This window comes from Eriocheir sinensis, chromosome 4 (assembly GCF_024679095.1).
Source record: "Eriocheir sinensis breed Jianghai 21 chromosome 4, ASM2467909v1, whole genome shotgun sequence".
In the NCBI taxonomy this organism is placed as follows: domain Eukaryota; kingdom Metazoa; phylum Arthropoda; class Malacostraca; order Decapoda; family Varunidae; genus Eriocheir; species Eriocheir sinensis.
In genome coordinates this window covers 511,165-523,546 of record NC_066512.1, presented here as the reverse complement: position 1 = coordinate 523,546, position 12,382 = coordinate 511,165, and the positions used below count along the sequence as shown (strand labels likewise).

At 46.6% G+C, this 12,382-nt stretch overlaps 1 long non-coding RNA gene across 1 annotated transcript; it reads left to right on the top strand.

The window, feature by feature from the left end:
• The first annotated feature begins 4,359 nt into the window (after positions 1 to 4,359).
• LOC127007815 (uncharacterized) lies at positions 4,360 to 11,613 on the top strand. The gene is made up of 5 exons (XR_007760591.1): positions 4,360 to 4,920; positions 5,883 to 5,989; positions 8,806 to 8,941; positions 9,783 to 9,860; positions 10,752 to 11,613. It is a non-coding gene; the product is annotated as an uncharacterized LOC127007815 (long non-coding RNA).
• The last annotated feature ends 769 nt before the right edge of the window (positions 11,614 to 12,382 follow it).

Below are 12,382 nucleotides of genomic sequence, written 5' to 3'. Positions count from 1 at the left end.
TTCTGTGTTACTGCTAAATACAATAACACAAATTGTCCCTAATGTTTGTCAGAGAGGCCTCAGAATTACCCTAAAATCTCCGCGCTTCTCGCGCTCCAACCACACAGCATTTTGAGCTGGGCTAAGACACCATCGCTTCTCACATCAACTATTTCTAAAGGTCAAAGAGGGGATCAATCTGGTTTTCATAAGTGTTTTTTTAAGGTTCATAGCACAGAAGGGTCAAACTACCACCAGGGTCATAAAACTACCCCTGGAAAGGCCTACAGCTCCTACGAAAGCCATGTCAAATATGTGAACTTGGGCGACGAAATGTTTTAAAATACGCCCAATAGCCCCAATGTTTCAAGGTCCTAAATACGCCCCTGGTCTCCAATCATTTACATTCCGCAGAAGTGTTGCCTCTCTGTTTCCTACCGATATTTTCATCCTGACTGCGAGGGGAGGAGGCATGCTATACAAAAAGTCTGTTCAGAGCATGAAGTCGGTCCAAGGTGCGGCAGATTCCTGAATTCCCATGAGTGCGGCTCTGCCAGTTCGACCGCCAATTATCCGATTAGCACCGTCTCCCTACTTACCCACCCACAAACCACCTGTTTATCTCTCTCTCTCCCTCTCGACCCGGGGGAGGGACTTAAGGGGACACGCCGACCACCACCACCACCACCACTACCACCACCACCACCACCAAAACGTGGCAACATGGGAAAAAATCGTTGCCACATGTCATAGAATTTATACAAATCGTTGTTATAATCCTAAACATCGACACTCATTGTACTATGTAGCTTCTTTTACTATATACAGAATATATAAGATATCACAAATAGCACAGGGATGGGAAATAAGAGAAAGACGCATGTACGAAGGTTGATTTGGCAGGATGGCTAGAGGTAAACGACGATACCAGCTCCACCCTGAACCGACTTCATGCTCTGAACAGACTATAACTGCATGCCTCCTCCCCTCCGCGGCCTCACACGACTTTGAACTCTTGCTCACTCCTATCCGAGCCAAATCCCTTATGCAAGTGTTAACCAGCATTTTCATTCCTTCGTCCCTCTCTTTCATAATGTCTGGAACAGCCTTCCTTGGTCTGTGTTTCCTCCTGTCTGTGACTTGAACTCCTTCCTATACTGAAAAATGAGCACGTTTGCTTACTCGGACTTATTGTAGGAATTGATCTTTTTTACAAATAATGTTTATATCGCTCCTATTTTAACACTCGCCAGGCTTCAACCACCATTACTTTTTCGAACCGTTTCCATCGGCGAAGTATCCATGCACTTACCATGCACTTTGAATTGGATGATGAAAAAATCCCATCGCGATAGGAAACAAACATGAATGCATATGGTAAGGTACTAGTATTAAATAATTTGACCGTCGACACCAACTAAAATGATCAACAATTTTCATTTTTTATAGATAAGTGGCTTGCTGCTTGCGGAGTGAACGCCGACCCCTGCCAGAACGGCGGGTTTTATGGAAATGGCTGCGCTTGTGTGTGTCCCTCGGGCACCTCAGGGGCCAACTGTCAGACAGTGACAGGAAACTACTACGGTGATTGGCCGCCCCTTTGCACACCTTGTCTCTGGAGCTCTCAGAATACTTGTTCTCTTTGTTCCTCTGTAGTGAGGAAGCACCTTACGATAGCTTGGCTCTTGGGATAAAAGAGGATAACAGTTCAACCTTCAACTACAGTGTAGTCCAAGAATTCCTCATTAAATCATATCTATAGCTCAGCGAACCTTTTTGAAAACTTGGAATGATCCAGTGACTACATGTATATAATCGTTCTTTTTCTAGTGGATTATGCAAAATCCGGCTGTTTCGGCATAACTGATGACACCAAACCTCGTCTTCCACAGACGAGTTGACGAATCCCTGCACTGAGAAAGTAACTCAGGAAGGCCTCCTCACCTCGCCGGGCTATCCAAGCAACTACCCAAACAGTGAGTGAAAGATTTACATAGAAAATCAGACCACACAGACCCCATGGTCCAGACTAGGTGGCCTGTCCCTAAACCTAAGTGCTTCTACATTAGTCAGATGGCTCCTAAACGTTGCATTTCATTTCTAGTTGATATTAAGTTGAAGGAAGTGACGGTCGAGCTTGTTTTTAAAGGAGTCAATCGTGTTACACTGAACCACTGAAGGTGGGAGCTTATTCCATTCTCGCACTACAACGTTGGTGAAGAAAAGGGAGAGAGAGAGAGAGAGAGAGAGAGAGAGAGAGAGAGAGAGAGAGAGAGAGAGAGAGAGAGAGAGAGAGAGAGAGAGAGAGAGAGAGAGAGAGAGAGAGAGAGAGATTTTTGTGTGTGTGTGTCTTGTACAGAAGCCAGACACAGTGTGGGTGGGCGGGCTCCCTTTGTGTGGTGTTGTCTGTTCACCCTCTGTTCCGTTCTCCCTGCCCCGGCAGTCCAGTGCGTCAAGTGGATTGTAGCTCCCGCATGCCACGTGCCCCGAGTGACCTTCTCAGACTTTTACCTGTACGGAAAGGATCCCTACTGCGGCTCGACTACAGCGACGTGCTGCTACTTTGATGGTCTGGAGATCAGAACCGACAACTTGTACAACGGTGCAGTGTGAGTATACAAAGACCCTGCTCGCTCTGGCTTTTTTTTTTTTTTTTTACGTGTACGCCTGTAGCGCCGGTAGGCTCTCTTGAGGGGCCTGGATGGAAGTCGGCCCCAGCTCGTCATGGCGCAGGGCAAGTTTTTATAGTGGCGCCATCTTCTCTTGGCTCATGCTGCCCCCCGGAACTCGTTCTTGATTCACTTGGACGGTTTCCTCTAGAGTCCGGGTTGATGGGTGGTCTTCAGGACAGCTTGTGGGTAGTTTTAAGCCACTCGGCGGTGACTGAAAAATCCCAGGTGGTAGCGTGGGGATTCGAACCCGCGTCGTCCTTCACGCGGTGAATGTGGGCCCAGCACGCTACCAGTCAGCCACCGCTTACCTGCCCCGTGACGGCAAGCAAGGCTGCCACTATTACTCTTACAAGGCGTATTCACTTCTAATTATTACGTAACAAGTTTAGTTTGTGATATTCCTTTGTGCCACTAAACTTGCACGATGGTGACCGTGACCACTCAAGTTCTTCCAATCCTCGGCAGGTATTGTGGCACGGACATCACTGCAGGCCAGACCTTCACCGGAACCGGTCAAGAGATGATTTTATACTTCAGGGCGATAAGTAATAATCTTCGCAGGGGATGGTCTGCCCAACTCACCTTTGTGCCGCAACCGGGATGCACGTAAGTGACAAAAAAGAGTGATGGGAGAGTCTCAGGACCAGTGAAGAGTAGAACCATATTTTTGCATTGTACCTTCATCAGCCGGTGTTTTTTTTTTACAACAAAGGAGACAGCTCAAGGGCACAAAATAAGGAAACAATAATAAAAAAAAGCCCGTTACTCGCTGCTCCCAATTTATTCGTAGATCGCAAATATTTTCTATCCTAATGATTCCTTTATTTTTTTCTTCAGAACCACCACTACAGAAACCTCCACCACCACCACAGCAACAACAACCACCACTACAGAACCCACCACCACCACCACCACCACAGCAACAACCACCACTACAGAACCCACCACCACCACTACAGAACCCACCACCACCACTACAGAACCCACTACCACCATTACAGAACCCACCACCACCACTACAGAACCCACCACCACCACTACAGAACCCACCACCACCACAGCAACAACCACCACTACAGAACCCACCACCACCACTACAGAACCCACCACCACCACTACAGAACCCACCACCACCACTACAGAACCCACCACCACCACTACAGAACCCACTACCACCATTACAGAACCCACCACCACCACTACAGAACCCACCACCACCATTACAGAACCCACCACCACCACTACAGAACCCACCACCACCACTACAGAACCCACAACCACCACTACAGAACCCACCACCACCACTACAGAACCCACCACCACCACTACAGAACCCACCACCACCACTACAGAACCCACCACCACCACTACAGAACCCACCACCACCATTACAGAACCCACCACCACCACTACAGAACCCACCACCACCACTACAGAACCCACTACCACCATTACAGAACCCACCACCACCACTACAGAACCCACCACCACCACTACAGAACCCACCACCACCACTACAGAACCCACCACCACCACTACAGAACCCACCACCACCACTACAGAACCCACCACCACCACTACAGAACCCACCACCACCACTACAGAACCCACCACCACCACTACAGAACCCACCACCACCACCATTACAGAACCCACCACCACCACTACAGAACCCACCACCACCACCACCACCACAGCAACAACAACCACCACTACAGAACCCACCACCACCACTACAAAACCCACCACCACCACCACCACCACTACAGAACCCACCACTCCCACTACAAAACCCACCACCAGCACCACCACTACAAAACCCACCACCAGAACCACCACTACAAAACCCACCACCAGAACCACCACTACAAAACCCACCACCAGAACCACCACTACAAAACCCACCACCAGAACCACCACTACAAAACCCACCACCAGAACCACCACTACAAAACCCACCACCAGAACCACCACTACAAAACCCACCACCAGAACCACCACTACAAAACCCACCACCAGAACCACCACTACAAAACCCACCACCAGAACCACCACTACAAAACCCACCACCAGAACCACCACTAAAAAAACCACCACCACCACCCCGAGAGCAACAACCACCACTACTAAACCGACCACCACCACCACCAGCCCACCACCACCAAGATGTTTAACTCAGGCATTCAACGGAGTGTTCTACTGGTCCTCCCCAGGCTTCGGGATTACCAACTACCCGAATAACTTTAACTGCGCACTGCGAGGAGTTTCGGTATGTGCCTTACTTTTTTGGCCGTGGTGGGTGAGGCAAGTAATAGCTCATTCCAGCGTCACAAAGCGTCCATGATATTACGAGACATGATATTCTATTCCAGAGGAGAAGAATGCCGAGTTAGTGCACTGCCTAAGGTCATTGTTCTGTCTGCCATTCCTATTCGCTTGCGTTTCCATTTTATTGCTCAAATCAAGAATTACTGTTATAAAACGCCTTGACGCTGAGTATATCTAAGTAGTCAGGGCATACACTATATATCTCTCGCATTTCCTGGAAGCTGAGAAGATGGCGCCACTATAAACACTTGCCTGCGCCATGACGGGCTGGGGTCGACTACAATCCAGGCCCTTCAAGAGAGCCTACCGGCGCTATAGGTGTACACGTAAAAAAAATATAAAAAAAAGACTTTCAAGTAAGAAAGTGCATTTTACGCACACACACACACACACACACACACACACACACACACACACACACACACACACACACACACACACACAAGAGGAAGGTATCAGGACACCTCTTCTCATGTAATTGACTGCTCTTTCGGCCACCTCTTCGGACTCTTTACAGGAGCAGCGAGTAGCGGGCTATATTTCTTTTTATTGTTCCCTTTCTTGTGTGCCCTTGTGCTGTCTCCTTTGCTGTAAACAAACACACACACACACACACACACACACACACACACACACACACACACACACACACACACACACACACACACACACACACACACAGCTATAGTTATATATCCTCGAAACACGCCACTAACAATCTGACTCAGGCAGTATCACAGTGTCCACGATAATAATTCCACTCGACGTAGTAGTGGAGTGATAAAAGGTGCGCCCAAGAGTTCAGGGTTTATGAAATGAATAAACTGCTCCGTTATTTTTGTAGCAAACCCGCATACAGGCAAACAGGTCAGGGCTTATAGAAGTGTTCCTTTGCTTGTTCAGACGACATCCATGTTGACGCTGAAACTGGAGAGGTTCACGCTGCAGGGAGCGCTGAGAAGATGTGTGGATGGCGTCGAGTTAACATTCTTGTACAATCGAACGACAACGTGAGTAGCGTGTGTGGTTTGTTGCTTGGGTGACTAAAGGTGTGAGTGTGCATGCTTAAGACATAGAGTAACAGGTGATGCCTTATACAGCGGAAAAGTTAGAAAGTTTCGTTTAGTCGGCGCAACATCTGTGGTCATATGCCGGAGAGGGACAGGAGGGGGAAGGAATTATAGAAGGCAACATCTGTGGTCATATGCCGGTGAGAGAGAGAGAGAGAGGGGAGGAATTATAGGAGAAGGCAACATCTGTGGTCATATGCCGAAGAGAGACAGGAGGGGGAAGGAATTATAGGAGAAGGCAACATCTGTGGTCATATGCCGGAGAGAAACAGGAGGGGGAAGGTATTATAGGAGAAGGTAACATCTGTGGTCATCTGCCGGAGAGAGACAGGAGGGGGAAGGAATTATAGGAGAAGGCAACATCTATGGTCATATGCCGGAGAGGGACAGGAGGGGGAAGGAATTATAGGAGAAGGCAACATCTGTGGTCATATGCCGGAGAGAGACAGGAGGGGGAAGGATTATAGGAGAAGGGAACAGACCCCAGGAGACGGGACACAACCCCCGATTAATACCTGGTATCCATTCACTGCTGGGTGGACAGGAGTGTAGGATATCGGAAAAACCGCCCCAATTTTTCCACTCCGCCCGGGAATCGAACCCGGGCTCTCTTGATTGTGAGCCGAGCGTGCTAACCACTGCACCACGAAGCTCCCCCTTTATACAGCGGCAGGTAAGGGTAGGTGTCAAGGGATGGTCCGCTTGTTTAATGGGTAGTTGTTGTATTAGTGTTAATGACTGGGGTGGGTGAAATGGTTGGGCGTTTTGTCCCTCGTCACGGAGAGTTATGGTGTTATGGCGAGGTTTATAAATGGATGAAGGGCTTTAATAAGGGGGATATTCATAAGGTTTTGTTGGTAAGAGAACCGGGTAGGACACGAAGTAATGGGTTTAAACTGGATAAATTCAGATTCAACAGGGACATAGGCAAAAATTGGTTTACTAACAGGGTGGTGTATGAGTGGAATAGGCCTAGCACTCATGTGGTGAGTGCCAATACAATTGTCACATTCAAAAATAGATTAGATAACTTCATGGACAGCGATATTAGGTGGGGTTAGATACACGGGAGCTTAGGGTCAAAGGAGCTGCCTCGTACAGGCCTACCGGCTCTTGCAGACTCCTACGTTCTTATGTTCTTATATTAAGGAGGAAGAGCGGAGTGGGTTTCTAAACTTAATTCACATGTTTGGTTGACAACGAGAGATGGGAACGATGCCCAACGTTACCAGATTACCGTACGTATAACATTGTATTTTCCTGTTTCTGGGGTGGGTTTCATCATAGTGGTCTCCCAGACGTGGTGACGCCACGCGCAGTTGGGAGAATTTCTTGGGCGTGTTTCATCACCGCGCCACAAGCACTTCCAAGTTGGATTGGGGGCGGTCTTGGGAGAAACCATCGTTGCCAATCTTCCGCGTCGCTTTGACGTCTAATATGTCTTCAATTAACCTAAATTACACTTCTTATGTATAATTATGGAATTATAAATATAAAAAATTGATATTTAGTTGAAATACAGCGATAGTATCTTCATTGTAAAGAATATGTGCACGTATTTTTGTTCCGTCTGCATCTTCAACGGCACCACGGTGTAAACAAACATTTAGTGAGTCGTGAGTAGACCACCTCGCCGCCATGTCCCGCAGCTTGTACTGTGCATCAAATAACACTTGCACATTGATGCTGTGGTAGTTCTTGCGGTTGACGTACACTTCTTCGTGGTCATGTGGGGCCACTATTCTTACGTGGGTGCCATCAACAGCACCCACCACACCGAGAAAACCAGCAATTTCGGCAAACTCCGCCTTCATTCTCTGCTGCGCCCCCCGGTTTAAAGAGAAGCCGTTGAACCTCATATTCTCTTGTGTCACGAGAACATCCACGGTCTGGGTGATGATTCTGCTGACTGTGGCCCGGGAAACTCCAAAGTCATCTGCGCTGCACTGCTGCATTTTCCCGGTGGCGAGGTATCGCAGAGTCAACGCCACTTTCAGCTCCGCTGTGACCGCACGGCTCCTCTCAGTCCTGTTGCCTGGCTTGGTAGCTTTCGTGATACATGTCCAATGTTTCTCGCACACCTGGGACTCCTTGAGCACACTTCAAAGGACTTGGGAACTTTAATGAAACCCACCCCCATAAATATTGCAAAAAAAAAAGAGCAACAATAATTACCGCTTTTAACGATAATTATAAATGCATATCGTTATCTTTGTGGGTACGATAGTTTTTGGTCAGAAATCGGCAAAAACAATACGCCAAGTACGACAATCTGGTAACGTTGACGATGCCACTACAGACGACGCTGGGTAGGCGGTGGCTGAGTGGTAGCGTGCTGGGCCCACATTCACCACGTGATGGACGACGCGAGTTCGAATCCCCACGCTACTACCTGGGATTTTTCAGTCACCGCCGAGTGGCTTAAAACTACCCACATGCTGTCCTGAAGACCACCCATCAACCCGGACTCTAGAGGAAACCGTCCAAGTGAATCAAGAAAGAGTTCCAGGGGGCAGCATGAGCCAAGAGAAGATGGCGCCACTATAAACACTTGCCTGCGCCATTATGGGGTGGGGCCGAACACCACCCAGACCCCTCAAGCGAGCATACTGGCGCTATTGGCGTAGACGTAAAAAAAAAATATATATATATATATATATATATATATATATATATATATATATATATATATATATATATATATATATATATATATATATATATATATATAACCTTGTTCTTAATTTAATCACCAGGTTGTGTGGGTCTCAATCAGGGAAAGTCTTTACATCGCCATCTTTCAATTTCAACGCGAGATTCTTCACCGACCCCACGAAGACCTATCAGGGCTACAACATCTCCTTCACGCCTGCAACCACGAGTTGTCACCAGGTAAGGAACGTTGTGGATTTATCTGAGCTTCTCCGGCAATACACAACTGTGCTGCTTGCTAAGTTGTCACCAGGTAAAGGGACTATGGGCCGTATTTTAAGACATTTCGTCGCCCAAGTTCACATATTTGACAAGGCTTTCGTATGAGTTAGGGCATTTCCAGGAGTAGTTTTATGACCCTGGTGGTAGTTTGACCCTTCCCCAGTAGCATGAGCCTAAAGAACCACTCATTAGAACCTGACTGCCACCTTCTTTGACCTTTAGAAAGAGTTGATGTGAGAAGTGAAACTGTCTTATAATACCACCCTATTACACTGGGCAAATTTTCCGTGGATCTTCAGTCAAACCACGATTTCCGCTGGCGTGGTTCTCATATTTCCGTGGTTTTCTGACGTGTCCACGATCTTCCAAAGCTACGGTAGATTTCACCGAAGGAAAACGGTATTACTCACCATCATCGTCATCAACAATAACACGAAACAAATGAAAAACACGCCAGCGGAAATCGTGGTTTGACTGAAGATCCACGGAAAATTTGCCCAGTGTAATAGTAACCCCTTAAGGAACATTGTGGACTTATCTGAGCTTCGCTACTTCGGCAATATACAACTGTGCTGCTTGCTAAGTTGAGATTCTCGCCAGATGGACATATTGACAGTAGATGTATAATATTATCCATTGTATATATTTTTTTTGTGTTTAATAATAGTAAGATAAATTATGGAACATAGTTTGTATTTGAATTCGACCCATCGTACAAGCACATACGAGAGCTGCTTATAATCCCTGCTTGATGCACCCTCAAGCCTGGTATCATAATCACTATGGTATCCATCCACAGATAATCACGGCAGCTGTTGGTCAGACTGGCACAATAACTTCCCCTCCAGCAGAAAAATACTGCGAATACCGAATCCAGGTAAAAACGGATGTAACACAAGAAAGGTATTAGTGTGTCTCTCTCCACAACACTGCCACTCCTGCGGGGGTGTCGACAAGAGATTTGTTTGGTCATGTCATCTATTTTCATCAAACCTTAACCCGTCCGCTGCGATTGGCACGAATTTGGCCTTCACTGGTAGCCTGGTAACACATACTCCCAGGTCTTTCTCTGCCTCTGTGGTGGATAGTGGAGTGTTTCCCATGTGGTATTAGTGTGCTGGATGTCCCTTCACTGGTTGCCTGGTAACACATACTCCCAGGTCTTTCTCTGCCTCTTTGGTGGACAGTGGAGTGTTTCCCATGTGGTATTGGTATGCTGGATATCCCTTCACTGGTAGCCTGGTAACATACACTCCCAGGTCTTTCTCTGCCTCTGTGGTGGATAGTGGAGTGTTTCCTATGTGGTATTGGTGTGCTGGATATCCCTTCACTGGTAGCCTGGTAACATACACTCCCAGGTCTTTCGCTGCCTCTGTGGTGGATAGTGGAGTGTTTCCCATGTGGTATTGGTGTGCTGGATATCCCCTCCCAAGATGCAGGACCTTATATTTTTCTTCATTGAATTGTAGCAGCCAGTTTTTGTTCCATTCCTGTAGCTTGGTGATGTCTTCTGGTAGGAAATCCGCATTCAAGGGGTTAAAACAATCACCACCAACTCCACAAAAGGTTACATTATACTTGAGTCCTCCACACGTAGCTACCATGCGCTTGCTTCCTCCAACACTCCAGTGATTTATAACATTATCACTTGCTCATCCCCCCTTCAAACACCCATTTTTCTTCGAGCAGGTCGCCAATGAAACATTAGAGGCCCGTTCCATATCTACCTCTAAGGTAACGCAACTCTCTTTTTTTTTTTTGTCCAAAGGCTCCTTCTGGAAGTCGCGTGAAGGTCAACGAAGTTACATCAAGGATTCTAGGGACAACGAACTGTGAAACTGACTGGCTTCTGCTGAACGGGAGGAGTGAGAAGATGTACCCGTCAGACACCAGCTTAATTATCTGCGGCTATAGGGTAGTGCCTTCACCTCTGATATCCCAGACCAATGAGGTGTACGCAGCTTATCAAGGCACCAGCAGCAGCAGCCTCGGTGTCACTATCAAGTATACCGTCATCTAAGTCAAACGTTCCTGGATTTTCTCGCCAATCACGACTCCAATGTATCTACTATACGGGCACGAATTTCATTTTCTTTACAACAAAGGAGACAGCTCAAGGGCACACAAAAAAGGAAACAATAATGAAAAAAAAAGAGCCCGCTTCTCGCTGCTCCTAAAAAAATGAATCAAAAGAGGTGGCCGAAAGAGAGGTCAATTTCGGGAGGAGAATTCATTAGTACACCTGCAACCCTTTCAGTTTGCCTCTTGCCCACGATGTTTCTTTGTTTAAAATCATATCACTGGTAAGCCAAGTCAGCTGATATAACTTAAACGAGGAACAGATATCAAGGCTGGTATTACAAGACACTTTCCCTTCTCACATCAAGATATTTCTAAAGGTCAAAAGGGGATATCAATCAGGCTCTAATGAGTGTTTTTTAGGCTCAGGGTACAGAAGATGGGTCAAACTACCACCAGGGTCATAAAACTAGAACCGGAAATGCCCACAACTTCTAGGAAAGCCTTGTCAAATATGTGTTCTTGGGCGGCGAAATGTCTTATAATCCGAGCCTAAGCATCCTTTTAGTGTTCTACAATAGCCGCCCCAAGAAAATAAATCTATGCAGCAGTTTCATGTATCATTCCTACCCCCCCCCCCCCTCTCTCTCTCTCTCTCTCTCTCTCTAGTTAAGCACATAAATTTACTGATCACGTGGGTGCCGGCTACGTCGTTTTTTCCGTATTGTCTGCAAAGTTTGTTTTTATAGCAAGGGAGGAAGCTCAAGAAAAAAAAGCCCTCTAGAACCTGCTCAAATGACAACAACAACAACAACAAAAACAACAACAACAACAACAACAATAACAACAATAACAATAACGCTACAACCAGAAGACGAACATGAAAAAAAGAAGAAAAATAAACAAGAAGAAAAAGAAAAAAAAGAGGAAATGGAGGACAAAGAACAAAAAAGTAGAAACAAAAGCAAAAAAAACAAAACAAAAAAACAAGAACCATCTATATGGTGGAGAAGATGAGGAACAACAAGAAAGGTAAATGAAGGATACGAAGAACAACGGATAAAGAAGAACAAAAAACAAGAACGGAGAAAGATAAGGACAACAACAACTTGAGATTCAGAGGGAAAATAACGAGAGGTCAGGAGAGAGGTCAACTTCGAAAGGAGAGATGTCTCGATACCCTCCTCTTCAAAGAGCTAAAGTTGTAGGCAGGAGGAAATACAGGCGAGGGAAGGCTGTTCCAGAGATTACCAGCGGAAGAGATGAAAAAACAAAGATGGGAATTTGACAGCATAGGGACGAGGAGATAGGAGGAGACAGACTGGGTACAGATTACAAGAGTCAGACAGGGGTGTGTCCAGACCTGTCCCCAGACTTCTT